Source organism: Melospiza melodia, chromosome 5 (genome assembly GCF_035770615.1).
Source record: "Melospiza melodia melodia isolate bMelMel2 chromosome 5, bMelMel2.pri, whole genome shotgun sequence".
NCBI classification, from domain to species: Eukaryota; Metazoa; Chordata; class Aves; order Passeriformes; family Passerellidae; genus Melospiza; species Melospiza melodia.
Genome location: NC_086198.1, coordinates 79,638,862 through 79,664,713, shown reverse-complemented (window position 1 = coordinate 79,664,713; position 25,852 = coordinate 79,638,862). Strand labels below are relative to the sequence as shown.

Genomic DNA, 25,852 nt, shown 5'->3' with positions numbered 1-25,852 from the left:
GTTTTTTTTAGCCAGGACTCCAGCTGGCACAACTTCATGAGCTAGCTCAGTTCTAGACTGATGAATTAAGCAGGTGGTGATGTATTTGTGGCTTTCAGTTAATGACTTGGCCTTGCAAAACCTCCTCACATGGATCTGTTCAAAGTGTTGTAATGGGAACAGCATATTCAGGAGACTTAGAAGATGAAGCCCAAAGTACTGGGACACAACAGTTGTGTTGGCAACAAGCTCCTGCAAACAGTTGCATAAGCTGAAGAGAAGCAAGAGCAATAGTTCCAAGCGTCTGCTTTTAGCATTATATTTACAGCTTCTCCCTGACTGTGCATATATTAAGCAGATTGTGAACTTGTAGTGAGTAGAGGGAACAATCTGGGTACTTAGAAGGCAGTTAACCTTTGGCAATGGCCTTTGTATTAACATTAAATAGGTCTGCTTCACTTTCAGAGGACCAGGGTTTTCATCATTTGGAAAAATGAGAAAATATCTCATAGCTACCTGTGGAGATAGCCAGAAAGATTTATCCTTGCACTGTGAAAGTTCTTGGCTGATACAGACCACATGAAGTCAATGCAAACCTGGGACAGCAATGAAGTACAGACACTGGCAGGGAGCAGTGACTCCAGAACACATGCCAGCCTGAGGAACACTTTTCACCATCTAATATTCCCACTGACCTTCTTCTCATCAAAAGAAATATGCCACACCTATCTTTGTTCAGAAGCCACCTGCCAGCATCAACTGTCAGCTGGACTCCTCAGCCACATAATTTGTCCAATATTATGATGGAACCAAAGAAACCGAAACAACAATGGCTGGCGTGACACTTATTTTTCTGACCTAACTTCAGTGTTTTCTTGTTTCTAGGGCAACTCACAAAACCCATGTAAGAAAATCCCTGCCATGATGGGAAAATAAGGTTTTATTTTTAGATTCCGGAAACTCATCCATCAAGAAAAGGAAACAACATGAAATGAGAGCTGCAGTAACACATAGGATAAACACAATGTTGTCATTGACTACATCTGTGGAAACAATTAACTGTAAGTACAACCCACTGCTGTTTACAGAGGTCCAGGGCTGATTTACTTGGGTTATTTCCAGCTTGGCAAGTAATTTCATAAAAATATTTCAAATATACTGTGCATACTATACTCTTGAGATGCATACTTTAGTTTTATTGGCTGATTCAAAATTTTCTTTCTGATAAAGGACCACAGAAGCCAGAACCTGCCTTCCACTCACCTTCAAATACACAAAACTAGGAAAGCAACTTTTGGTTTTCTCCAGAGAGAACTTATGATGGTCCCTAATTGCATGTTAATACTGTGAATTATTCAAGATCACAGCAGGTAACAACAAACATTCTGTTAAGCGTAATGATACAGCTAAACATGAAAAACCATACAAGGAGTATAATTAACAGCTAGAAAAGCAGAGTTCAATTAAATAGCGAACCTCACTGCTGCTTATGCACTTCACTGGTGGATGGTTAATGCCACTAACTTCAGAAGTGCCAAGCTGCTGCAGCCCCAGGAGACACAAGGCTTCAAAGATTCCCTCCTGCTCCATGGAAGACAGACCAGGAGGTTTGCAAGGACACCCACTAGAACCACTCCCACTTCCCCTCAGCAAGACAGAGAAGTCTCCATCTGCTTTCGGTTTGCTGCTCTCATTGGGAATATTTGGAGGGGAATTTGAGGCAGGCCATACTCCTCTCCATCCAGCACATTTGTCCAGTAAATCTTGCCCCAGATGAGCAGAATTCACCACATTATTCACTGTTACCATCAGTAAGACCAGCCCTGTTTTCTAAACGTTAAAAATGAGGCTCAGGTTTAAGACACACATCCTCTGCCCTTCAGCAAAGCACAAGGGGTACTTTATGGGACCAGTTAGTACCCCTTCTACCCTGCCTGACTCAGTGTAATTTAAGGGGAGTTGTAAAGACACATCTAGAAGAAAAATAAAAATCAATTCTAATCCAGGAACTTAAAAATGAGACAGAATATTTTCATGGTTTGAATTGTTCAGGTACAAATTGTAGATAGTGAGATTTTTCAGAAAAACAAAGCAAAGGGAAAAATCTCACATCTCCAGAAAACTACTGAAGTTCAGTCATTTGGCAAAGTACAGATCCCCTGCATCCTCTGTCTCATAAACTACAACAAAAGAATGTAATTTAGGCAATCTAAGAAGTCATGGCACATGCTTCCTCAGAAGAGTGTTACAGTGGTTATAAGGAGAAAATTCAACTCAAAAAAGAGGAAAAGTTAAAATACAAGTACCTGCTGCAGTGCTCTTTAATGATTACAGATGACCTTCTCTTTTTACTGAAGGTCTCAGGTTGGAGATAATGCATCTAACATATTACCAGCTATACCTCATTCATTTTCAATTTACATTTCCTATCTCCCCAAGCAATCATTATTTAGTGATCAGAAAAGACAATTCAAACCTTCCTTACACCCAGAAGTCATTTTATTCTAAGTGATATGAATTAAGGGATGCTGGCAAGCTCAGAGGGAAAACCAGAACTTCGCTGAAAGCATGAACAAATTTTTAAATAAATGGTTTGTTCACACTTTATTTCTTCCCACCCTTCCTCACTCCACTATAAATAGATTTTTATGTGATGTCTTTTGAAGATTCAGCAGCAGCCCTGGGATGAACTAGTCCAACTGGTATGTTCCTCTGATGGAAAGCAGCTCCCCAGACCACAGCTCCTTCTGTTTCTCACATCTGTGCACAATGCGGAACAAAACGACTGTGCTTTCTCTCCAGTCATCCCCAAGCCAGTGTTTAACTTGCAGTATTGGACACCAGGTTCAAATGTCAGCTCTCTGAGCCATTTTTAGCCAAACAGCCAGAAGTAAATTGTCCCAGCTAATTATGCAGACATTCTGTATCCCACACCTTTGCTTGAACATACCAAGTCATTGGGATTATGTGGCTGATTATCCTGTAAATTCCATAGACCTGAGACTGAGAAAGGGCACCAAGCCCATAAAGAATGACAGTGGACAACATCTAGGAACCCTCACTTCACCAACATTTCTTATGGAGGATTACACATTCTGTCTTCACTTCAAAATATGTAAAACCACCCACTTCTGCAGAAGGAAAAGGAAATAAACAAATTCCTTCAAGCTTCCTCAATCATTGCTAAGGGATTTAGGCACAGAGTCAGACACTCAGTTACCCATCTGATTTAGTGCCCAAATACCTTGGATGTAGGGGCCATATCTATCCTCTTCTCTCTGGAGCCTAAACCCTGAAATGTGCCCAGCAGTGCTTGGTGCAAGGCTACATTTATGTAAGACTAATACACAAAAAACTCCCTAGTCTCTGACAGGAGGAAAAACAATGTGGATACTTCCCTAATCCTGCAAATCCTTGGTTACACAAGCAACATGGAAAAGATCTTTTCAGGGGCAGAACCTATTTTATCAGCAGAGATTGATACACTATACACTGTAAGAGTGTACACTGGGGTGTACACCAGTGGGAACTGCTGGGAGAATTTTTATTTCCATGAGTCTAACATTATTCTGCTGAAGTAATGCCCACCTTGAGAAGCCTAGGTGAGTGTCAGGGGAAGTGCTTTTCTTCTCTCACACTTTTGGCAGCAGCAAATACTCTGAACTGAAAAAAATACCGATGTGAGCAAATTAAAAATACCCAAATATTCCCTGTGTCCCACCAACAAGGAGGAAGTGCTTTTTTTGGTCAAGTTTTCTCCTATCTAATTATATTGTAGAATAAGAATAAAATATTCGAGCTTATTCAATTACTTCTTCAAGGGTTCAAAACAGCAACTGCTGTCTCATGAGCTGCCCTGCAGCTGGGTGCAGTAACACAACAACCAGCTCATACAACAGCCATCTCTAGCCCATGACTGGAGGAGAGAGTGGGCTCAAGTTTGTGTCTCAGGCTGCATGCCACATGTTCCACCCCTTCCCCTTTCTCCAGAGGAGAGCTCATTTCACGGCCAAACTTTTTTAGTTGGTTCTTGAGCACAAACAAAGGTACCTTTGTGCTGGGAAGGAGGCAAGGAGAGCAGCACAAGTGGAATTTCTGATGCAGAATCTTTCTTTCCCTTGTTCCCCTGCAGAAAGCTGCCAGGCCAGCAGCAGCCTCTCGGCAGGAGCAGGCTGACAGTCTCAATAAAGCCAGCAGCAAAACTGATCTGCCTTTTCAGGGCCACACAAAAAGGAAAAGAGTTGGGACTCCTCTAAAGCAATGAGAGGTTTCCTTTGTAGGACTGAAGGCTGAACAAAGGCTCACAGGAGACCAGAATTTTAACTCTTCCCTTATTTCACTGGTTTAGGCTCAAGTGGTATTTTACAGGCTTAGCCAGCAAATTCCATTGGTAGCACAGATGAGCTGTGGCTACAGGAGTATTTTTAGGCTTGGTTTCCAATGAAAATGGAGTAATCATTATTACTCCATCATGTCTACACTCACTATTGCCTCTATTTATCCACATTCTTGCATTACTTTTGAACCCAGTGGCCATACTTAACTAAAATCCAAAAACAGTCTCAAACTTCCTACAAATTTCTTACAAGAAGGAAGTGCTCTCTGAAAACTCAGAGGCAAGGTAAAAGCAAACAACTCTCACAGGGAGCTTCCTCACTCTACAAGAAAAGAACACAAGTTAGGATTTTCCTCCCCTTAGAGCTCACATGGGTGCTCTACGTACCAAAATACTGCAAAGCTTCTTTGGGGGCTCAAGCCCACAGAGTAACTATCAGAAAGATTCAATTCAGAGGCAAATCTGATTCAGAGTTTTGTTGCTTCTCAGTTGAAAATTTTCATTCCTTTGTCATCAAGACAGTCGCCATGACAGACCAGCTAGCATTTAAGGATGCCTGTAACAAACCACTCTGTAATCAGGTTGTTTGTCCTGTAAGACAAAGTGTCTGGTCCTCACTAGCACTGGGCTGTGTCTTCAACAACTGCATTCAACAACATGGGCTTACTTCAGCTTCACAGAAAACACCTTTTCTTGGTTTTCAAAACATCTAAACAACATCTGCATCCAGGGAGCAGGTTCCACACCGAGGATCCATGGCAGTCTGTCTTCTGACAATGTGACTGACAACTGGAACAAATGAACATCAGCTGTGACACAAATCCTGGGCCTTCCCAGGGAAGAGCATCTCTCTAATTACTGACCTGTTTCACAGGAAATTGCCTTCAAGAGCCAGCCTTTCTCATACTCCTCAAGGCAAGGCCCTAATCCATGCAGGACCAAGTGCTCATTCAATGGAGCTAAGCATTACATTAAGCAGAATGCTGTTGCAAGCATCCTTCAATAATTTTATTTATCTAGATAGCCAGATCCTTCACTGTCTTTGCATTGGTAATGCAAGGTTACTATAGCAACATCTGTGACCTGCATGATCAAGATAGCAAAGAGCTGATGCCTGGATTAATGTATTTATAGGCTTAAATAGAAGTCTAAAGATTAAAGATTAATAGTCTATGAAATTCATATGTACTCTACTCATGATGTTACATTTATCCCATTTCCTCTCCTTTTCCACAAACACTTATCTCTAAATACTAGAGTATGCCATGTAATATATTGTGACAACACTATTTAAACTTGCTGTTTATTTTCTGTTTTCAGTTTAGCACACAATTAATCTTCTTCATGAGGTCCTAAGACTAATGTATATTTTGTACTATGGTTGGCCAACTTATTAGCATCTTGGAGAAACTAGAGTTCTTGACCAGATTTGCAGATGAGTTAGAGCTCCACAATATTTCAAAAAGAAGAACATTCAGAACAAGTTATCCAGCTAATGCAACATTAAACACAGAGACATCTTCAATTTGCTTTTTATTTTCCTGCATTTAATAGGTTATTTTGAAGTCAATGACTTTCATTCAACTAGGGATCTGCTTGCCAGCAGTCTGCCACAAGTTTATAAGAGATTTATACACATTTAGATGCCTCCTTGAGAGCTCTTCTGTAGACAAGAGAAGACATTGCTCCTGAATCCAAGGCTGGATGAAAGCTGCTCCCACAACCAGGATGGTGGTGAAGGTTAGGCATGGAGGGAGGTACTGGGGAACTGAGGTAATTATTTTCTTTTTCTGGTTTCTCATTAAAATACAGGATTAGCTTCCTGTAAGAATTTCAGCCAAAAAATAAAGTTTTACTCTTAATGTTTCATCCATTAATGCTGCACAAACTGCCTGAGAGGGCACACATGATCACAGATCAGAAAAACATGAGTAGTTCTATCCAGTTTTAATTGCTTCAGGTGCAGGACAGGCAAAGAATTCTCATTCTAAGTAATCATTCAAGCAAAAGAGACAAAACAGTGGGCCCTCAAGGGAGACTTCAGCAGCATCCAAGTCATGTGGTGATCTTCCACAGAGTCACAAAATGTCTCCATGAGACAGCAAATGAGTGTTCACTGTTCTCTCTCAAGCAAGTTTCTTCTTTATTTTTATATTTTTTAATATTGCATGCTAATATAATTCTTCTCTGAGCCAACTTCTTCTCCCAAAGGCAGCAGGATTACTATTCTATTTTCAGGAAGGAGGGGAACAGAGCTTCAAAGTATAGTGCCCCAAAGCCATGCACTATAAAAACTTCCACTAGCATCAGTGGAAGAACTGTGGGGATGAACTAAATCCACGGTAAGAATATTCCATCACTGCAGTCTTGACACAAAATGCAGAATCTGTTATGGCCTTGGAGTGTCACATGGCAGAAAGTTTAAGGGATTCTTGGACTGGAAAGCTCTATCATCACATGGTCAGTTGCATTTGGGGTTTTTTTTGTTGCTTTGTGGGTTTTCTAGCTTTGATTTCTTACTGTTGATGATTTAGCTTTTGTGTCTCCTGGATTTGGCCTTTTCTTTCTCATTGTTTCAATTGCAGTCTGTAAACAGAATAGGAAAGATAGGCCCTCACAAATCCAGTAAAAAATTTTGTCAGTCCACAGCCATTTTCCAACAGAAACACTTATTTCAAAGACATCCAGCTGAGGCTGCAGAGGGAAGAAGCTGATTGCATTGGGTCCATCCACCTGCTTTCCCAGTATTGTTAGAGTTCTATTTCATTCCAATCAACCTGCATAATTGACACCAACCCAAGAATCATTGCACCATATGTCAACTTCACACTTCTAACTTTTACATTTACTTCCCTTTGATATTTTAAGGCTTTTGGCTAAGATTTTTAAAACTCACCTTCCCTAACCTCCCAGCTATAATTAAATGGCCTGGTTTTTATAAAAGTGCTGAGTGTGTCACACCTTCCCAGAGGCCTGAATGGTACTTAATGTTTCATGGTTTCAGTCTCACACGTCACAAGTTAATCTTCAAAAAGTCTTAACTGCATTTTCCAACCACCAAGGAAAAATCTTCCTATCCCCCCAGCATAACAGAGGAGAGGAGATTTTTTTGTCCCATCATCATTGCATTCCCTTGTGTATTTGCAAATGAATATTACACCTCTCCAGCTAATATGACCATACATCATTTCTTCTCACCTCTTTGCACCCTCCTGTGTGCTAAGCCTTTTATTTTAATTGACTTAAGAAAAGGTTTTATCAAAGAGGACAGCACACTGGCTAGCAATTAAAATCTATCAACATCATTTCTGCAACCTCCCTTAAAATCCTAGCCTGTCTTTCTCATCTTTTGCCGAAAAGGGTCAAATAGTCTTGAAAAACAACACAAAGACAAGGAAAAATATACATAGATATATCAAAGGCATGACTGAAAATTTTTAAATGTATTTTTGTTTCAAAAGTTTCCCTCACTTTCATGGATAAAACTGGCATAAACTATTTTATCCAAAACATCCATCTAAAAAGATGCTTAGTAAAAGACCCTCGTGGTACAAAAACTGGATTTTTTTCCCTTCTACCAGGATCAGCACCAACAAATAGCAATGTTGACATCATCTACATTTTAGGGTGATTTTGTAGGTCACTCTTGAGTCTAATCTGGCATTAAAAGCACAAGAAAATTTGGTTCAGCTGTTTTCTTACCCCCAGACTTCTAGGAAACGGTTGGAGGAATCACTCAGGCCATGTCTTCACTGTCTTGTAAAAACAGTGATGTAACAACTGCTCCAATGTTTAAACACCTGCCCAACCCCTCAATTTATCTACACCTTTAGTGAACTGTCTTCTGCTATTGAAGTTCATGAAATTTCCCTAAACCTACACTTAAGCAGTTTTGCTGATAAGGCACTGTAGTGTACAGAGCATTCCCATCTCTGTGGAGATGTTAAAAATATCTGAAGCTATGAAATAATGTATATTTTATACTCATGAATCAAGACAATATTTTCTTTCTTAAATCCCAGGCAATCATGTTCTGCCTTTGTTAAAGAATCCATGTGGCTCTGTGTGCCCAAATTGAAGCCATTAATTTCTCCTGTTTGTCACCTCCAGATTAAAGCAACCAGAGACAGTGTAGTGTGCTCCTGATGCTGGAACAAAGATCTCTCTCAGGAGCCTCTACTTACGCACAAAGGATGAAAATTGAATGTTTTATGAAGAGCATCACAAGTAAGAAGGAAACTGTGTATTCCTTCAGGCTTTGATCTTGCCTAACTGAACTGCATTTCACTATTGACTTGAACAGGAGCTATTCTGTGATACTAAAAGCACACAAGTAAGTATTTCATATACCATCAAAAACTTATTTGTCTTATAAATAAGTTTTATTTAAACTTATTTAAGTTACAACATCTTTTTCAAGATTGTGTTATTATCACAAAGATCATCAAGGACCATATGTTTGCAACTGTATAAAAAGTATCTGATTATGAAATTCTGGTTGTTTTTCTTTTCTTAGCAAATGTCTGCTTTTAAAGGCATTTCCTGTTTTGTGAACAACATTTGGGAGAAAGGAAATTTTCTCCTTTGGCAATTTTAAAATATTTTGGTATAGAGCATTGAAAACAAGATTGTTGTCATATAGCCTGACCTACTGAGGTGTTTGAAGTTACCTTTAGTGACTACAAAAACAGCCAAAGCATAGTAAAAATGTAAAATTACCATTAATATGTTGTTATTTGTCTAACTTAGGAATTAATGAAATGCAATAGGAGCACAGAGCAGAGAAAGCTGGGATTAAAGACTCAGTAGACACACTGGACAAATTTCGGGGCTTGATTTTCTGAATAGTTTTAGTCTGGTCTGATGAACTGAAAACCATCAGCACCTGGAAAGCATTTTTCAGTACAGAGTCACTTAGAAGAAATTAGTTTTGCTACTGCACTATTTTATCTATACTGCAGCAGAGGGAATGAGCAGGGGATTAATTTCAAAAGTGTAAAGTAAACACTCAGGCCAACACATGCAATCTGAGTGCAATTTAAGGATTAGAATGTGAGTCAAATACTTCTCATTAAAAAAAAAAAGGAAGTAGTGTCCATCAGCAGTTACAGAATTTTTGATTTTACCCAAGACAACTATAGTTTTCTTCATCACTAGCTTTCTCTTCTATGACTACACTATGGTATTTGCCAAGGCAGTTTTCCATTTTACCAGAGATAGATCAAAAGACACCTCTGTCAGAATAGGTAGGTTGTTAAATTTAATTAAAGATGTTTTAAGAATATTAAATTTCCATCTGTTGAATAAGATATCGAATATAATCAGAGACTAAAGATTTTGTGTGAAAAATTTCAATTTGAGTTTTACATGCATTAATTAAAAATAAACCGGCAAACATTCAGAATCTACTGTATGGCAATAAACACATAAGAATCACTTCTTTGTCATTTAGATGAGTAAAATTATTTTGCATTGACTAACAAACAGCACAAGCAAGGAAGACATTCTCATTTGTCTAAGATCAAGATTATTTCCTTTTACTTTTTTTCATATCTGTCATCAAGACTAATTCTTCCAGAAATTGTGTGAAATCAAGATTTTCCAATTTTTATTTCAAATGTAAAAAAAATCCCAAATCAAACAAAGTTTTATCTCAAATGAGTAAATTTGTGTTGTCTTTGTCATCCAAGAGGCTGAGTGACTGCATTTTTGTGGCAGTGGACAGCACAGCCTCTGCCCTCCCTTGGACATGTACTGTGCAGGGACACCTGATGTGGGAGGGATATCCTGGGGAAATGAACTGACAGAACAGCAAAAAGGGAACACCACCAAGCATGTTCACATATGAACATTTGTCACTCTGATCTGGGTTAAAAAGCCACCTTTAGACCTAAGTACTTGTGTTACAATATCATATTTATTATTTTAAGATGAAGGATCTGCCACAGCTCCAGTGCTGAAGGGCTGCCTTGGTGATATGTTAAAACCACTACAAAACATCTCTAAATCTGAACCAATAACAGCATTTAAACAACTATAATTTCTTACTGAGGTCAGCCTGGGCATGCAGGGGCCCAAAACAGCAGGAATTTATAATTTCCACTTGCATTCTAGGATGTGTACAGCACAGAACTGCTCATGTCAGGGAAACCTGTGGGCAGCCAGCACTGTCTCATGCCTCACCTAGCCAAACCCAAACTCAGCTGTCACACCTTGCAGAACACACAGTTTTGGTGAGAAACTCTTTTCCTTCATGTAGTGCAGGAACCCGCCTTTAAATCCTCCATATGGATTACCATAGAAAATCTTATTTAAATTTTTTTATCAGACACTCTCTCTACCGGGCCAGCATTTTTCTTCACTCTTCACCAAGATATGTCTGCCTCTTACTTTCTTCAGTAAGAGAAATTTTAAATTGTTTTCTTAACCAAGCTTCAGAAGATCCTCCAAACTTTGAATTCCAAGACAACTTTGCCATAGCTGAGTACTCTTTCACTGTGTTCTTACTAACATTTTTTTCATATTACAGTGAATAAAATCAGGTCCTAAACAGGTGATCTGAGGTTGCTCTTTATCTCAGCTACAGTAATCTCTTTATCAATCTGTATCAAATCCAAATATCTCAGAGTTAACTAGGGCAGGAAGTTTGATTCTTAAAACTGAAACAAAACACCCTCAGCTCTCACTTTCCTTAACAATTAATCCCAGCTCCTACTCCATCTGCTGTCACTTGGAATTTGGTTTTAATGAGGAAATGAAACTGTTCTTCTCTGATACATGATGTCTACTCAGCAATCACAAACAGATGCTTCAGTTAAAAAAAAAAAAAAAAGCAGTAAAATAATTTGTGCATTTCTGCTGAATAACCAATAAATTAATGTAATACTGACCCTTTATGTGTTCTCTGGCATAAAAGTGTCTCTGTATTAGAATCTGCCTATATTTAAATTAGAGGTTTTTGACACAAAGATAATAGCATGGGCTCAGCACAGAGATGTTGTGGGGTTAAACTCTAGCATTAACTTTCCCATGAAGAGCAAAACTGCTGCCTTACAGGAGCTGGTGACAGGCTGGTGCTTTTCAGAGCAAAACAACTTCAAATCATGGGGCTGCTCTCCTACAGCTGCACTGGACATTTGTCTGCTCAGACAGCAAGGCAGAAACACCAGCAGTCTGAACACTGATTTGCAATGGACACAGAGACTGAGCTTTCTAAGGCAGCCTGGAAAAAGAAGAAATGTTAATGGCAAAATAAATTAGTTTTGTACAGCCTTTTTAGCAATACTACTCACTGCAAAAATTTTTCTGATACAATGCTAGACCAAGCTAGTAAGTGAGCACTGATCCTTTACCCTGAAAGGAGTTTTACTTGATTGCAGCAGCAGAGATTGCAGTACTTTGTGTGCTACATAGTGCAAATGTGTATATATATATATATATATATATATGTATGTATGTATGTATGTATGTCAGTCATATGTGGTATATGAAATGAGAAAGGAATTGCACTGAGTTTTCTTTTAACCTGTAACACAAGAGTGTCAGAACACTTGTAAGTAATTCAGCTTTTCTCAACTCTTTACCACTTAAAGATTTCATTATCTTCTTTAGAATTTTTTGGAATATATTTTTGGCAAAGTACTTCACTGCACTATGCTTTGACATCTGGACTTCTGCTAAACAACTCACTAAAAGTCAATAAATTGTTTATAAAATAAATGAGTTATTTCATGCTAAATATTATCATGGTTTCAAGTCTATGATTTCAATCTTTCAGGGAACTAAGTGTTAATGGCATTGAAAAAAGTTCTCTCTTTCCTGTGGGAGAGAACACTATAATATCCTTGACATAAAAATGCTTGTATTTAACAGCCCCTGAGACAATCCTACTCCCCTCACACCACCTGCAGGGGAGCAATCAGTATCTGTGAGAATTTCACATGGCACAGAAAGAAATGATCTTGCCTGTTGTAATTTTTATTGGCAGCTCCTAGGTCACTGGTGTGGGGTGTTGGAAGACACCAGATGGACTGGGGGCAAAGGGACAAGATAAACCCATTTGCCACACAGCCACACAGTTTTTCCTGCTTTTTCTCATACTTGTATCACCCCCACATACAGCTGACAGAGAAAGGAACCAGTATCTGCAGTGGAAGAAGGTACTGAATTTCCAAGGACAGATGCAGGGTGGTGACATGAGAAACAAAGGGTCAAATGAGCGTTTTTAGATCACAGACTGAATCAAATAATTCCAGATGATTAAGACATCTGGGATAAAGGACACACGGGCAAAGCAGCACAGATATTTTGTTTCAAAGAATTTGTTTCAAATAATATTCAGAGTTAACTCTAGCTCAGAGAAATTAATCTAATCTTCGTATACTTAGAGTAATAACTGCAGATGTGCTCTTAAAGAGCTGCTGTAACAGACTCAGAAGCTGCCCCAGCTTTCAGAGCCCACAAAAGATGGATAGGGCTGAGCAGAAGCAATACCACCAAGGGCAACCCACTGAGCCTCATCCCACTGCTCAGGATGAGTAACTTGGTGTCTGCAGGGGCTCACTGGGGAGGGAACCACAAATCCCAGCAGAAGATAATGTGTGCCTGAGAAGGCACATCACATTCTGTGTGCTGGAATCCACCTCAGTGTGCCAGGAGAGGCCCTGAGCAGCCAGCCAGCTCAGAGACACTGATGAGCCCCCAGAGGAATTTCAGAAAAACAGACAGGAACATTTATGTGCAATACCAAGTACTCTTGGCTTGTTTCACACCTTTTTTCCACAGTTCAGTATTTGGTGTTTATTTGTTTACATTCCTTCTATAAAATGAAGAAAGCATGAGAGCATTAGAGGTGTTCAGGGAGCAGCTTACCCATCTCTAGCAAATTATGCATGTGAGTGGTTGCTCCAGATTAAACATTAATAGAATAAATAATGTCTTTCAGCAAAGACTTGGGTTACATTAGCACTTGCTGAACTCATGGCAGACTTCCTCAGTTCCTCATCTGGGTACAACCATAGCAGAAAACAAAAACAGTTAAAAAGGGGATGTGAAAAGTACATGTTTATATGATTTAATATAGGAGAGATTGCTACCTTTGGTAGTCATGAAGCTGTAGCTGGTTATTAAAGGTTGATCTATGTTTCATAGCACTTACTTTATTATGATTTGATTAGATGGACTCGAGGGCAAGTATATCTTCTGTCAGACTTGGAGACAAACATAACAGTCCCTCTGACCCTAGCACAGCTGTGGTATTCACACAGCTGACTAGAAATGGTCCTATTAAAGCTTTCTAGTATCTGGTTTCAAGCTTATCCTCTGATTCACATCCACCAATTACTGCAGGAAGGCTATGAAGTAAGTAATATATATGTAAACAAAGGCAGTAATATATATGTAAAAATTGAAAAAGCCAGGCTAGGTATATTAGGCCAAATCCTAAAGTCTTTATTCTTCTTCCCCTCCTCCCCACATACGTATTTAGGTAACTGACTTGCTTAAGCATCTTTAAATAATTAAACATCTTTAGCATTCAGGTAATTCTCAGGCTAATTCAAACAAAAGATACGTTTCCAGGCTTTCACAGGACGCTACTAGCTTGGTCTGCCTGTACCTGTGCTACAGAAAGCCAAAGGAATCTCTCCAACTTGACCCAGTGTTCACTGCATAAATGAAGTTGCACAAATTCATGCCAGCTCCCCCCTGCTTGGGACTGTGCAGATATATCCAAATTCTCTTTCAAGTTGGTGTGGACATCTTCAGTCCATACAGCTAATTTGGATAATTTGGATTTCATTTCAGCTTTGCATGGCAAAGTGCAACTTAATCATCAAGAAGCAGTGGATTTCAAAAGGACTGCTCAAAGAATCTACTCTTAGTTGGTGCTGAGCAAGGGCTTCAGCCATGAAACTGAAATTTAACTGACATTAACTGACAGTATAAACATTGACCAAAAATTGGATACAAACATATAGCAACTGTGAGTAAAAAAATTCTTCAATTACTCTCTTAGTCTGTTGGAACAAAAACAATTTAAACAGCCTAAAGATCTGTTCCTAAATGCACATCTATACTGACATCTTAACCCAGAAATTATTGTACGACTACCACATATAATTGTATAACAATAAAGAAAATAGGACTACTATTATAATTAATGACACAGGACCAAGGCCTTGATAAGAAGATGGAAAGAACATCCCTTTGAAAGTTCCCAAGTCCTTTCAGATAACACTGGCATAAATCCAAATGACAGGATGACTAGGAGTAGTGATGTTACACTCGTGTGGACTGCGTTTAGAGTAATGGCAAGGGCAGCAAAGGCACAAATTTAAAATTAATTGCACAGGAAGATGTTGAAGAATTGCAAAAAGTACATAATTTTAAACTAGAGATAACAGCAGCCAAACACCCTGTGTACCCTTAATACTGCATCTATATCAAAATAGTATAAAGAGGAGAGAATGTATTAAATTTCTATATTGATATTAGAATGCATTTTCAACAATAAATAAGAAAATAATTTAAATTTTCATAACAAAAAGAGAGTCAAGTGATCCTTTGTCTGCCTGTATGTGTGGTTAAAATGAGGACATACTGAGACCCAAGTGAGCTGCAGCAACCACTGCCTCCTGTCCTGCCAGTTGACAGGAGCTGTGAAAAATGGTTAACAGCATTGCAGGTCTCCAGAGGGAGTGAAATGTGGAAGGGGCATAATGGAGCAGGCAAAGGAAACCCTGAAAGAGAGGAAACTGATTTGTGGAAGGGGAAGATGGAACAGCAGGTAAGTGTCTGGAATCTCATGAGGAATCCAGTAACATTTCCTCCATGAACAGTGATCTAAGCATTCAGGCAACCAAAGGATCAAAATACAGACTGTGAACTCTCATTTTTGTAGAAAAGTGTCTCTTTCAAGCCCACACAAGCTTTCAGTAGCTGGATCAATGCAAATTATTGTGTCTGTTAATGAATATAGGACTTCTGCATGTCCCAGGCAATCAGCATAGCACCATTCACAAGCACTGCATCTATTCAGAATCACAGAATCATTTAGGTTGGAAAAGACCTTTAGGATCATGAAGTTCAACTCTTAACCCAGCACTGCCAAGTCCACCAGCAAACAAACCATGCTGCTAAGTGTCACATCCACACATTTTTAAAATACTTACTCCACCACTTCCCAGAGCAGCGTGTCCTTGACAACCCTTTCCGTGTAGAAATTTTTCCTAATATCCAATCTAAACCTCCTCTGGTGCAACTCTGAGGCCATTCCCTTTCTCTGGTCACTTGTTAACCAGGAGGAGAGGCCATCCCCCACCTGGCTACAACCTCCTTTCAGGCAGGTGCAGAGAGTGACAAGATCCCCTCAAGTCGCCTTTCTCCAGACAGAAATTCTTCTGTATTTAGTTAATACATTCATTAATCTCCCATTAAAATTACATCTCAGATTTTCATACATTTATTTGTATTGGGTAAAAATGTGTCAGCTCTTCCTTCTTGATGTAAAAGGATCCATTGCTTAGTGCACTGCCCTTGGATTTAGACCAGATTTTGATACCCTGTTTTGCTACAGACTGTGCATGGCTTTGGATTTAATCTCTCTGTGCCTCAGTAAAGGATAAAGCTGCTGTATTTCAAGGGCATGGTGAAGTGTGTTAGGTTAAGACTGTGTGGATCTTGAATGCAATCAAAGCAAGCCTTACACAGCTCAGAGAGGCAGGTAAATGGTTTATACAAACTGGCTGACTCAGCAACATTGCACAACCCAAGTCCTGGCCAAGTCCAAGTGAGGGACCAGAACCAGTGAGAGCAAGAAACACAGACTTCTAAAATAAATAGGAAATATGGAAATAAACATGGTATTTCAGCTAAAAATATAATAATTTCATTAAGACAAATTTAAAATAGTTTATTTTAAAACTATTATGATATATATTTCTACTTAGTTTGCTGGCTTTAATTTTTTTTTTTTTTTGGTAAGGCAACACAATAGATTATATGTCAGTGACCATTGTGCAAAAAATGACAGATGTGCCTTTGTCACCAGAAATGGTTCTATTGACTTTATTGAGTGTTTCAAGATCAATGTGCTTATTTGAAATTTAACACTCCTAAAAATTAGCATAGAGGGTTTTCTCGTTGTAAAAAAAAAAGCATGAAATTTAAATAAAACTTATTTGCTGTTGAGATTGAAATTTAAATGTTCATTTTTGTTGAGCCTACCTTGCATTCTGCATTGTAAGTTACTGCAACATCCTAGTTCGTCCTCATCTCTGAATTGAACATCAGGATGCCTCTCTCAACTGTTAAATAATACAGACTGAATCAAGTGGTAAACCCATCTCTGGAGAGAAAACAAAAATCATACATCAAGAAGAGTATTTCCATTAGCTTTTTCAATCACTCACACAGTGTAAAAGTAGGCACTGGCGCTTTTGATTCAGTGAGGAAAGTCAATTTAACAGTGTCCCCAGTTCAGAACAAATTTCATCTGAGTTGGTGCTATTAAGTCAATTGTTACCCCCCTGGCCAATACAGCATTCCAGTTACAATGCAGTTTCAGAAAATGCTTTAAATGCTTTGGTTCAACAGGGACACAGCTTTCTAGTATCAACCACTCCTGATCAACACTGTGATTTTTCCCTATTAATTAATTAATTCCCTATTAATAATTTATTAATTCCAATAAATTTTGGAGATTAGGAAAACATTACTCATCTCAGTCACTATCCTTAGCATTAGCTAGGCAGTCTGCATAAAATTTGCATTAAAATATGTGGTGGTACAATTACTTTAATAAAAGTGGACTAAACAGACAAAATAGTGAATTAAAAAAAGCAGGTGTAATAGAATAGGATGGAATTAAAAAGACAATATATGAAATAAATAGCTGCTAAATTCACAAGGCAGGAATGTGAGAAACACAACACCTCAAGCAGAAAAAGCTGTCTTCCTTAATATTCAACAGTAGAACAAGTGAAAATTTGGGGTAGAAATGTGACTTAATGACATTAAGAATTTGGTTTTAAAAGCCTTTAAAATCCTTCTATCAGGATGTGTAGCAACTGAAAAGGCAAGAGGAAGTCTGGAGGTGTTTATTGTGCATACACAGCTGAAAAGGGTTGACAAGAAAAGACTCGTTCTGTTTTTTCCTGTTTACTTTGCCCTGGACTGTAGTAACAGAAGACAATATGTGATACTGAGGATTTCCAGAGTGCAAAATATTTTGCAGCTGTACAGGACACAGAACATGAGAAATGCCAAGTACATCAAATGGAATTAAAAAAAAAAAAAAAAAAAGAAAGAAAAAAGTATTTATTTTGTAATTTAGTTCACCAACCCAAGACTTCTACATTCCTATCACAAGAAACACAGGTTACAGTATTAGTTATATCTCCAAAATTTTCCTGTGGTCTGGAATTGGCCCAGTGAGTACTCTCTCTTAAAAAAAAAAAGGAAAAAGTAGTAAGCTCCATTTAAAATAAAGACTGTAATTCTGGAAGAGAGAGGTTTTAGGACTTTTCAAAAATGTTTACCTTATATATGACATGAAATGGCTTTGGAAATTTGATTCCAAAAGCTAAGAGAGAGCTAAGATGTTGTTTGCTAGATAGATTCTTGTGCAAACTTTATAGTGAAGATGGATTCTTGGGTAAGACTATACCTAAGTGGAGAAGGAAACCAGGAATGACAAGATCTGGATGCACTGACTGGTAACAAGTTTCTAACAAAGTAGTTCTTAAAACGTAACTAAGCAGTGGGACTCCTTTCCATGGAATACTGCTAAGAGAAAAAGTTTATATGGGTTCAAGAGACAACTTAAAATCCATCAAGGTTTGCTGAACAAACAGAAACCAACTCTGCTCCAGGAAATCCTTGAGCAGAAAATGATGAAAGCCCTGGAGAGAACCAGTCTGCCCCCATCTCTTCCCCAAGGTATCTACTCTCAGCTGCTGGCTGAGATTTTTTATGGATCTTCCTTTTCTGACAATAAACATATTTCTATCCTATCCACAAACAAGTTTCCTTTCTCTAAGCATAAGAAATAACACAACAATCTGGCTATTTGACTTCACTGGTTGTGCTCTACTGTATGCCTATGAAACCCATGAGGAGGTAACTTTGCAAGTAAGAATGAAGTCAGTTTTTAGGACATAAAGCCCTACAGTAATTTGAATGCTGTACCTTATTTGCTCACAGGATGTCCATGCCACAGTGCCAGCAGGTGTGGGGGTACCACACACGCACAATAGGCACAAGCCCTGTCCTGCCACAACTCAGCAACAGCAAAACCACTTTTGGCAGCAGCAGCCACAGCTGTCTCATAACTAAAAGGTCTGAAAAAGGGCTAAAATAAATTTTAATGATGATGCCCACTTTAATAACTCATTAAGGATGGAAGTATTAGCCAGATCCAACTGTCACACATCAGCAGGACTGAAAAAGCCATGATCTGTCTGGATAAAATCTTAGAGTGCACAAAGAGAGCTCTAAGTGCTCTGGCAAAGGAAGGAAATTTCAGCTGGCTGTTAAACTTGTGTTAGCTAACCAGACACTACTTCTGCCTCATTTAAAGACACTTTCAGAAGGAAAAAGAAAGGAAATCCACAACTGCAACTGAAAATGACACGGAAGTAACCACCATCAGCTCTCTCTGTGGGAAACCAGGAGTTGCATTTGTCACAGCTGATCTTATGACAAGGCTCTCAGCTGCAAACACATTGTCATAGGGTTTCCATAGGTGACCAAACAAAATGAATGGGAATTCCAGCCTAGTCAACATCTGTTTCTTCATCCTGACCCACTCTCTACCTCCCCCAAGAAGTCCTTCAGCACCTGGGCTCAGCCAGGCACACGTGCTTTCCCATCTGAGCCAACCCACCTGAGGATTTCCTATTCTGGCCATTTGCTGTGGAGGGACAAATGCCTCCAGCATGGTGAGACTGAACTTCATATGAAAATATTTACTGTCTACTATTTATTGTCTCAGCCATCAATTCTTGAAACTCTGGGCAACAGAAGGAGGCTCCACTCTTCTTCCTGTTCTCCCCATTTTGAAGAATAGCCTAATGCATCACATGACATTTTATTCCTCAAATGCCTCTCTAAGAAATTTAATAAAAACTTGGTTTTCTCCCTTTTAATTATTCCATGAGCAACATATAACAGGACTAGGATTCACCCTGAATCCTATCCAGAACTAGGATTCACCCTGAATATTATTTCACTTATTTTGTTGAAAATGCTTAATGCAAACACCAGTTTGGAGAAAGACAAGCAATGACAGTACCTATATTTTTTTCTGATATAGGTCATTTAGCAGTATATAAAGCTTTCCGCCCCTGAAAGAAGCTGTTCATATTCTCATCAGAAATCATAATGTTTCTGGCTTTAACTATGCTCTATTGAAGAATTAAATGTGTAATTATGGAATTAGGTATTTATATGATTTATAAAGCATAACCATCAGAATTGAGAAACAAGGATTCACATGTAAATTTTGTCCTTCCTAAGACACATTGCCTGTTTATCTCTCAGTGCTTCTGCCTCAACACAACTTCATCTCTTTTACCACCGGCTTCCGCTTCTGTTCCTGGACAGACTCTTGTTACCGTTGTTTCCTCTCTTAAATCTTTTTCCTCGCCCTCCTCACCTCCTTTAAAATGAGTAGGAAAGAAACCTCTACCCAACCCAGCCCACTAACCTTAAATCCTTAATCATTTCACTGTGTTTTGTGGAATCCATGAACAATGAGGCTCTCTGTCACCACAAACCTGACCAACACTCTCTGCCATCACCTCCTGGCACACAACAGTTATGAACACCCTTGAAGGAGACAGACAGCCAAGCCAACATGGAATCCTTTCCTTCCAGCTTAATCCTTTGTTTCCAAGCACAAGAAATTTCTAAACTTCTCAGCAGAGAGAAGATTTGTATCGCCTCAGTGGGAAAACCTTGTTTTTGGGACGCTGGTGGGTGAGGCCTGGCAGGATCCCCCTACACACATCAGATGCAGACTGTGAAAGAGGCAGGAGCCTTCCCACCAGCTGCCTGGAACATGGCTCTGCTTACTGGTGCAGATTGCTAAAGGTCAGAACATGGAAAAAATCCGATTTTCTGGAAGTTAGGAATTGTCTTTTGGATTGCATATCCCAAACATGAGTGTTATGGCCTGGACCCACTTCAAGTTCACCATATAAGCAGGCAGAGCTTGCTCTCTTTCAGGTCACCAACAAGCAGACAGGACAAGGGAAATTAAGGAAAAATAAAAGGCAAGCATTGGAATCCAAAAGCCGTAACTCACTAATTAAATATGTGACTGACAAGGCACTGAAATCCTCTGAGGACCAGACCCTAACTCCTAACTGAACAGGGGAAGTCTCTGTTGAAATGGGAGTGTAATCATCCTCATACTTCTTAGATCACAAGTACCTGCAAGCTGGAAGTCTCAATTTACAGCTGTTTAATAAATATGAAAATTAGTTAAAATTCCAGGTGCAAAATGCTAAGAAGCAATTGCTGCTAAAATCACAGCTCTGCTACTGAATCAGTGCATTTGGAAGACATCTGTGCTCTTACAGATCTGATTACAGGTGGCAATTTTGCTGATAGTGGCATATGATTATCAGTGGCAGCAAAAAAAGGCTGTTTTAACTCTGAACTGTTCTGTGGATGAATCTGCAATCAAGCAGTCTGGGCACAGCCACAGCAGACCAAAAAAGAGAGAATAAACAGTATCCATGGCCTACTAGTAAGAAGAGGACGAAGGAAGTGCCTAAACCACCAGGCACTGATTCATACCCTTTTCCTAAGTTTTGCACCTTTCCTTGGCTCCAGCCACACACAATATCCCATTTCTGCAGGATTCCATCACATGAGTTTGGCAAAGGAAAAAAACCCTTCACATTGGCTTTTCATTAAGAAAATGGGGTTTTCCTTTTAAACTACAAATGTTCCTTCATGCTTTTATGTGCAGGGATATTGGAAAGGGATTTCCACACTTTTCCAAAGGTTGAAAATGTTTAATGTGTCCAAAACAAAATATGATCCAGAGAACAGAGTCAGTTCTCAAATAAAAATATTCCAAGGAAAAAGCACCAATGCCTATGTGCTTACAGCACTTGGGTATCTCAGGACATTTTGGAAGGGAGGAATTCCTGCTGGAATTATTTTGCTCAGCCAGGGCAGCAGGCACAGACCTGTCTGCCTGCCCAGGGTGCTGAAGAGAAGCAGCTCTGAAGTTTTGCCTCTGATATATGAGTCTTATCAAATCTAGTAAAAAATTATACAAATGCACAAGATCCAGTATTCCCAGGGCAGTGGCAGAACCACAGCCTTAACCATTTGTCACTTCATTGTACTAAGAAAACTGTTTCTCTTTGCTTAGCCAAGATGACATTATGATTATAATGATCCTCTCAATGTTTAGGGTACTTCACTGTTCCAGAGGGAGAATCCTGAGGTGGAACTTGCTAAATTTATGACCAAGATTTCATCACTTGGATCCTACAATAGCCTGGAGTCACGTTTGCAGACTTCCATTCCTCCAGCATGGTCAGGCCCAGAGGAACAATGATAATTCCAGCCCCATTACAGCTAACTTGCTTTCTGCTCCAACTAGCAAGGTTTCTTTCGGCTTAGTAAATTAATTAGTACCTGTCTGTACAGAATAATGGGAATCTTTCCCCTCTCTTACTGATTTCTGGGGAAAAATAAAAACAAAACCAAGAATATTTGACCCCCATCCCAGCCCACCTAAGAATTAAGGCTTCTTAGAGGATCTAAAAAAAAAAGAAAGATGAACAACATGTTTGTAAATGTAATAATATATGTCCATATGGAAGGAAAAGCTAAACTGTCCTTTTTTGTGAAAGAAACTCAACAGATTGCCTAGAAATAGGCAGCTCCCATTCCCCTTATAAGGAAGCAAATGCCATCCAGATGGAAATTATCAAATGGATCAAACAGCTACATTTTATTCCCAAATGATCTTTGTTCTACTTACCACTCATTACACCAGGAAAATTATTTTTCCTGCAGCCCAAATATAGTAAAAAGAGTATTATTTATCGTATGCTTGTTCAAAATACTCTGTATTGAAGGTTTCCCTGATGAGATATTGATCTTGACACACAAGAAGGGTGAGAAGAAAAGTGTCCTTCCTAATGAGAACATTCCTTTAAGATCTGAGGAATCTTTTAGTTCCCATTAAACCCACACTGTCCTGGCAGGAGTTGGATCTGAAGCCACTTTCTGATGCCCAGGGTGATGAAATGCCCCTTCAGCAGCCCTGTCACTTGCCAGGTTTTAAAAAGGGGAATGCCACCAAGTCCCAGTGAAACCACAGTGAGGTTCTTCTGCTACCTTCACTTATACTGTCCAAAGGGTAAATACTTCAACTGTAAATTTGCACCGAATAAAGCCTAACTTTAGAAATCACAAAGAATACTCATGTTTGACCCTAAGTGATTATGTAGGGCATGTATAATCAAATTCAATATTTTAGGGGGCATTTTCAAGGACATAAGAGGCATTTGTTACCACCTCAAAAAAAGGCAATGAAATCTGAACTCCTAATTTTTTTATTATGACTTTGAAAAATATCTGTAGCATTTTATGTGCATGTCCTCCCATAAATTTATGATTATATATATGGATAATTACCCTATTCTCTTATATAAGCTCTAGTTATTTAATTATAATATGATCTTTTAGTCAGAAAACCGACAGCAGCACAAGTACAGTTTTATATGAGGACATGAAATGTTTAACAGCTGTGGCTGACTGACAGGACTAGATCAAGAGCATCTAATCTAACTGGGCCATGTAACACTACCTTTTATTTCACATTAATCATTGAACACAAGTTCAACAGTGTCATAGATCGATCAAGTGGGCCTATAAATTAGGCAATAAATTAGAAGTTGATTTTTTAATGGTGTGGTCACTAACAGATAGCACTGGGTTCAGGTGCAGCAATCCAAAAGCACAAAGGATCCCACAGCTCCATGAGTACTGATAATCAAGGAGGAATTCAACAAGCAGTGTCAGATATTTTGTACAATTCTGTGACTTGGAAATTAGTCCCAAAACAGTCATTCTGAAGTGGGAAGAAGCCCCCAGTATTAAGCTTCCAGAGTATGCAGCTGAGACATGCATAACAATGTATTGCTACAACCTCTGTTCAACTGAGAGCTCAAAAGCAGTAATTCATAATAAGCTGTATATCATGACATCTCTAATAAAACTTACAGACAGGACAACCTCTTCTAAGGGGAAAGCTAGGCTGGAATAATAAAATAGGAATGTTTTTACATTTTAAAAGGGTCAGATTTATCCACAACAAAAGTTATTGCTCTAATAATACTGCTAAGGCAATTGTCTTACTTATAACCTATTTATCTATAAAATTTACAGGGCAGCCCAGTACTGCAGAAGACAGTAGGACAGTATGTTTATTTCAAAACAGACAAGGAGTGTTTGCTTTCATGCTAGAGTTTAGATTTTTTTCCCCCCAAGGACCAGTATTAAATCGAAGCAAAGCCTTTTTTCCAAAATGGTTTATTAAAGTGAAAGACGTGTCTTGACAATAGCATTATTCTTTCCCCAGTATCCAGTTTACCAGTGCAGAGAGCAGCACTCCCTCTTAGCTGACATGTCATCTTCCCTGGACCTGCAGGACTCTGAGAAATCACTTTTCATTCAGGAGCAGCAGAAACCACTTCCCTCCTTCACTCTGCAAAGCTCCCAAGGAAGCATTCCAACAAGGAACAGCTTTAATATCACCTTACTTAGGACACAGAAATTAAGAAGAACAACACAAAAGAGGTCAGAAGCCCTCTGAAGGAAACACTTGTGCTTAGCTGATTTCCCAGGAGAATGGCAGTGCTGCAGCCACTAATCCACTGCAGAGAACTGCCCCCAGCTCAGGCTGAGTCCATGATTGAATACATTGTTTTATAAGCTGCTGTGTCTGTTCTGCATTGTCCTCTTTTAAACTACTCAAGAAGAAGCATGCACAAGTGCAGAGGAGTGCACAGTTCACATATAAAGAACAATGAATCTGGCTTATTACCATACAAAAGCTCCTGAGCATCAGCACTACACCTGGCACATGCTCAATACCTCACTTGATGGATGCTGCTTCTGATCTCCTGGGGCCATGAGAGAATCTGTCAGGTCAACAAGGCTTCAGGTATACATGTTCATTTCATTTCCTGTTTAATCTATTCATAAACTGGTACATAAACATTTTACAGGGAATCCAGAGTTTGCGACTATAAATTAAGACAAAACTATACAGCCAATCCAAGCCATAAGTACAGAGGAAAAGTCCTCAGGCAGAACATAAAAAAAAAAACCTAAACAACAAAACCAGAACAGATAGAACAACACAAAAGAGAGGTTCCCAAGTATTAATGTCCCTTTTATTTTCTGTGAAGACTACTCTGGTGTTCAGAGCAGTCACCTTGAACTCAGGAGGAAGACTGCAAGTCTTTGTCCTGCTAAGCACAACCAGGTCACCACCACGAGACCTTGGTCACTTCACTGCTGAAGTACCTTGGGTGGGAATCACCTCCCTTTTTTCCTGCAGTGCAGTTTTGACACCTGAGGTAGTTCCATTCCATTCATCTTTATAGTCAGTGAGTTGAAAAGGCACCTGTAGAGTGCAGATCATCTTGCCTATTTTAGACCTACATTAGGATGAGATGAATCCCATCCTGTAGACCAAGAGATGATTTCTCTTCATGGTGGCAGGGACACCAGGAGACTAACTTAGACTTATACATGTCCCAAGGAATCCCACTCCTTGGAGCATAACTTCAGTTTAGCTCTTAAACACATGGTAGGTAACCAAATCCTTGCCAGGGAGACAGACACCTGACAACCACTGCTTGAAGGTCTGCAATGTTGGCTGAGCTGTAAGCAATAAAGAGCTAAATTCTGTAGCCTAATAAAGAAATCTTGTCACCAGAGAAGACCAGGAAAGGTTGAATCAATTGTCTGTCCACATAAAAAGTCAGTGCAGATGGCAGTCTCAGAGTCATCTCTAAGGGGACAACCGGAAATGTTGTTCTGGGAAAGATGCAGATGTCAGATATAACAGAATCACAGAATTACACAACATTTTGAGTTGGAGGGGACCTAGCAGGATCATAGAAGTCCAACTCCTGGCCCTGCACAGAACAGTTCCAAGAATCACACCACATGTCTGAGAGCACTGTCCAGGTACCTCTTGAGCTCTGTCAGGCTGGTGCTGTGACTCCTTCCCTGGGGAGCTGTTCCAGTGCCCAACCATTCTGGATGACAAACCCTTTCCTGACATGCAGTCCTAACCCTCCTCTGACACAACTTCAGGCCATTCCCTTGGCTCCTGTCACTGTCACCACAAAGAGATCAGTGCCTGCCCCTCCTCTTCCCCTGACAGAGAAGCTGTAACTGCAGTGAGGTCTCCCCTCAGTCTCCTCCAGGCTGAACAGAACAAGAGAACTCAGCTGCTCCCCTCGCACAGCTTCCCCTCAAGGCCCTTCATCA

The 25,852-nt window shown here is 39.4% G+C and overlaps 1 protein-coding gene across 7 annotated transcripts in view; it reads right to left on the bottom strand.

The window, feature by feature from the left end:
* The window catches only part of JAKMIP1 (janus kinase and microtubule interacting protein 1), a 230,248-nt gene that overhangs the window by 15,153 nt on the left and 189,243 nt on the right, over window positions 1–25,852 (bottom strand). Inside the window, exon 14 of one of the 7 annotated variants that reach the window (XM_063157598.1) lies at window positions 16,541–16,661. The exons of the other annotated variants lie outside the window; for them this stretch is intronic. The gene's annotated coding sequence lies outside the window, so the exon portion shown is untranslated. The remainder of the gene's footprint in view (window positions 1–16,540; window positions 16,662–25,852) is intronic. 7 annotated transcript variants of the gene reach the window in all.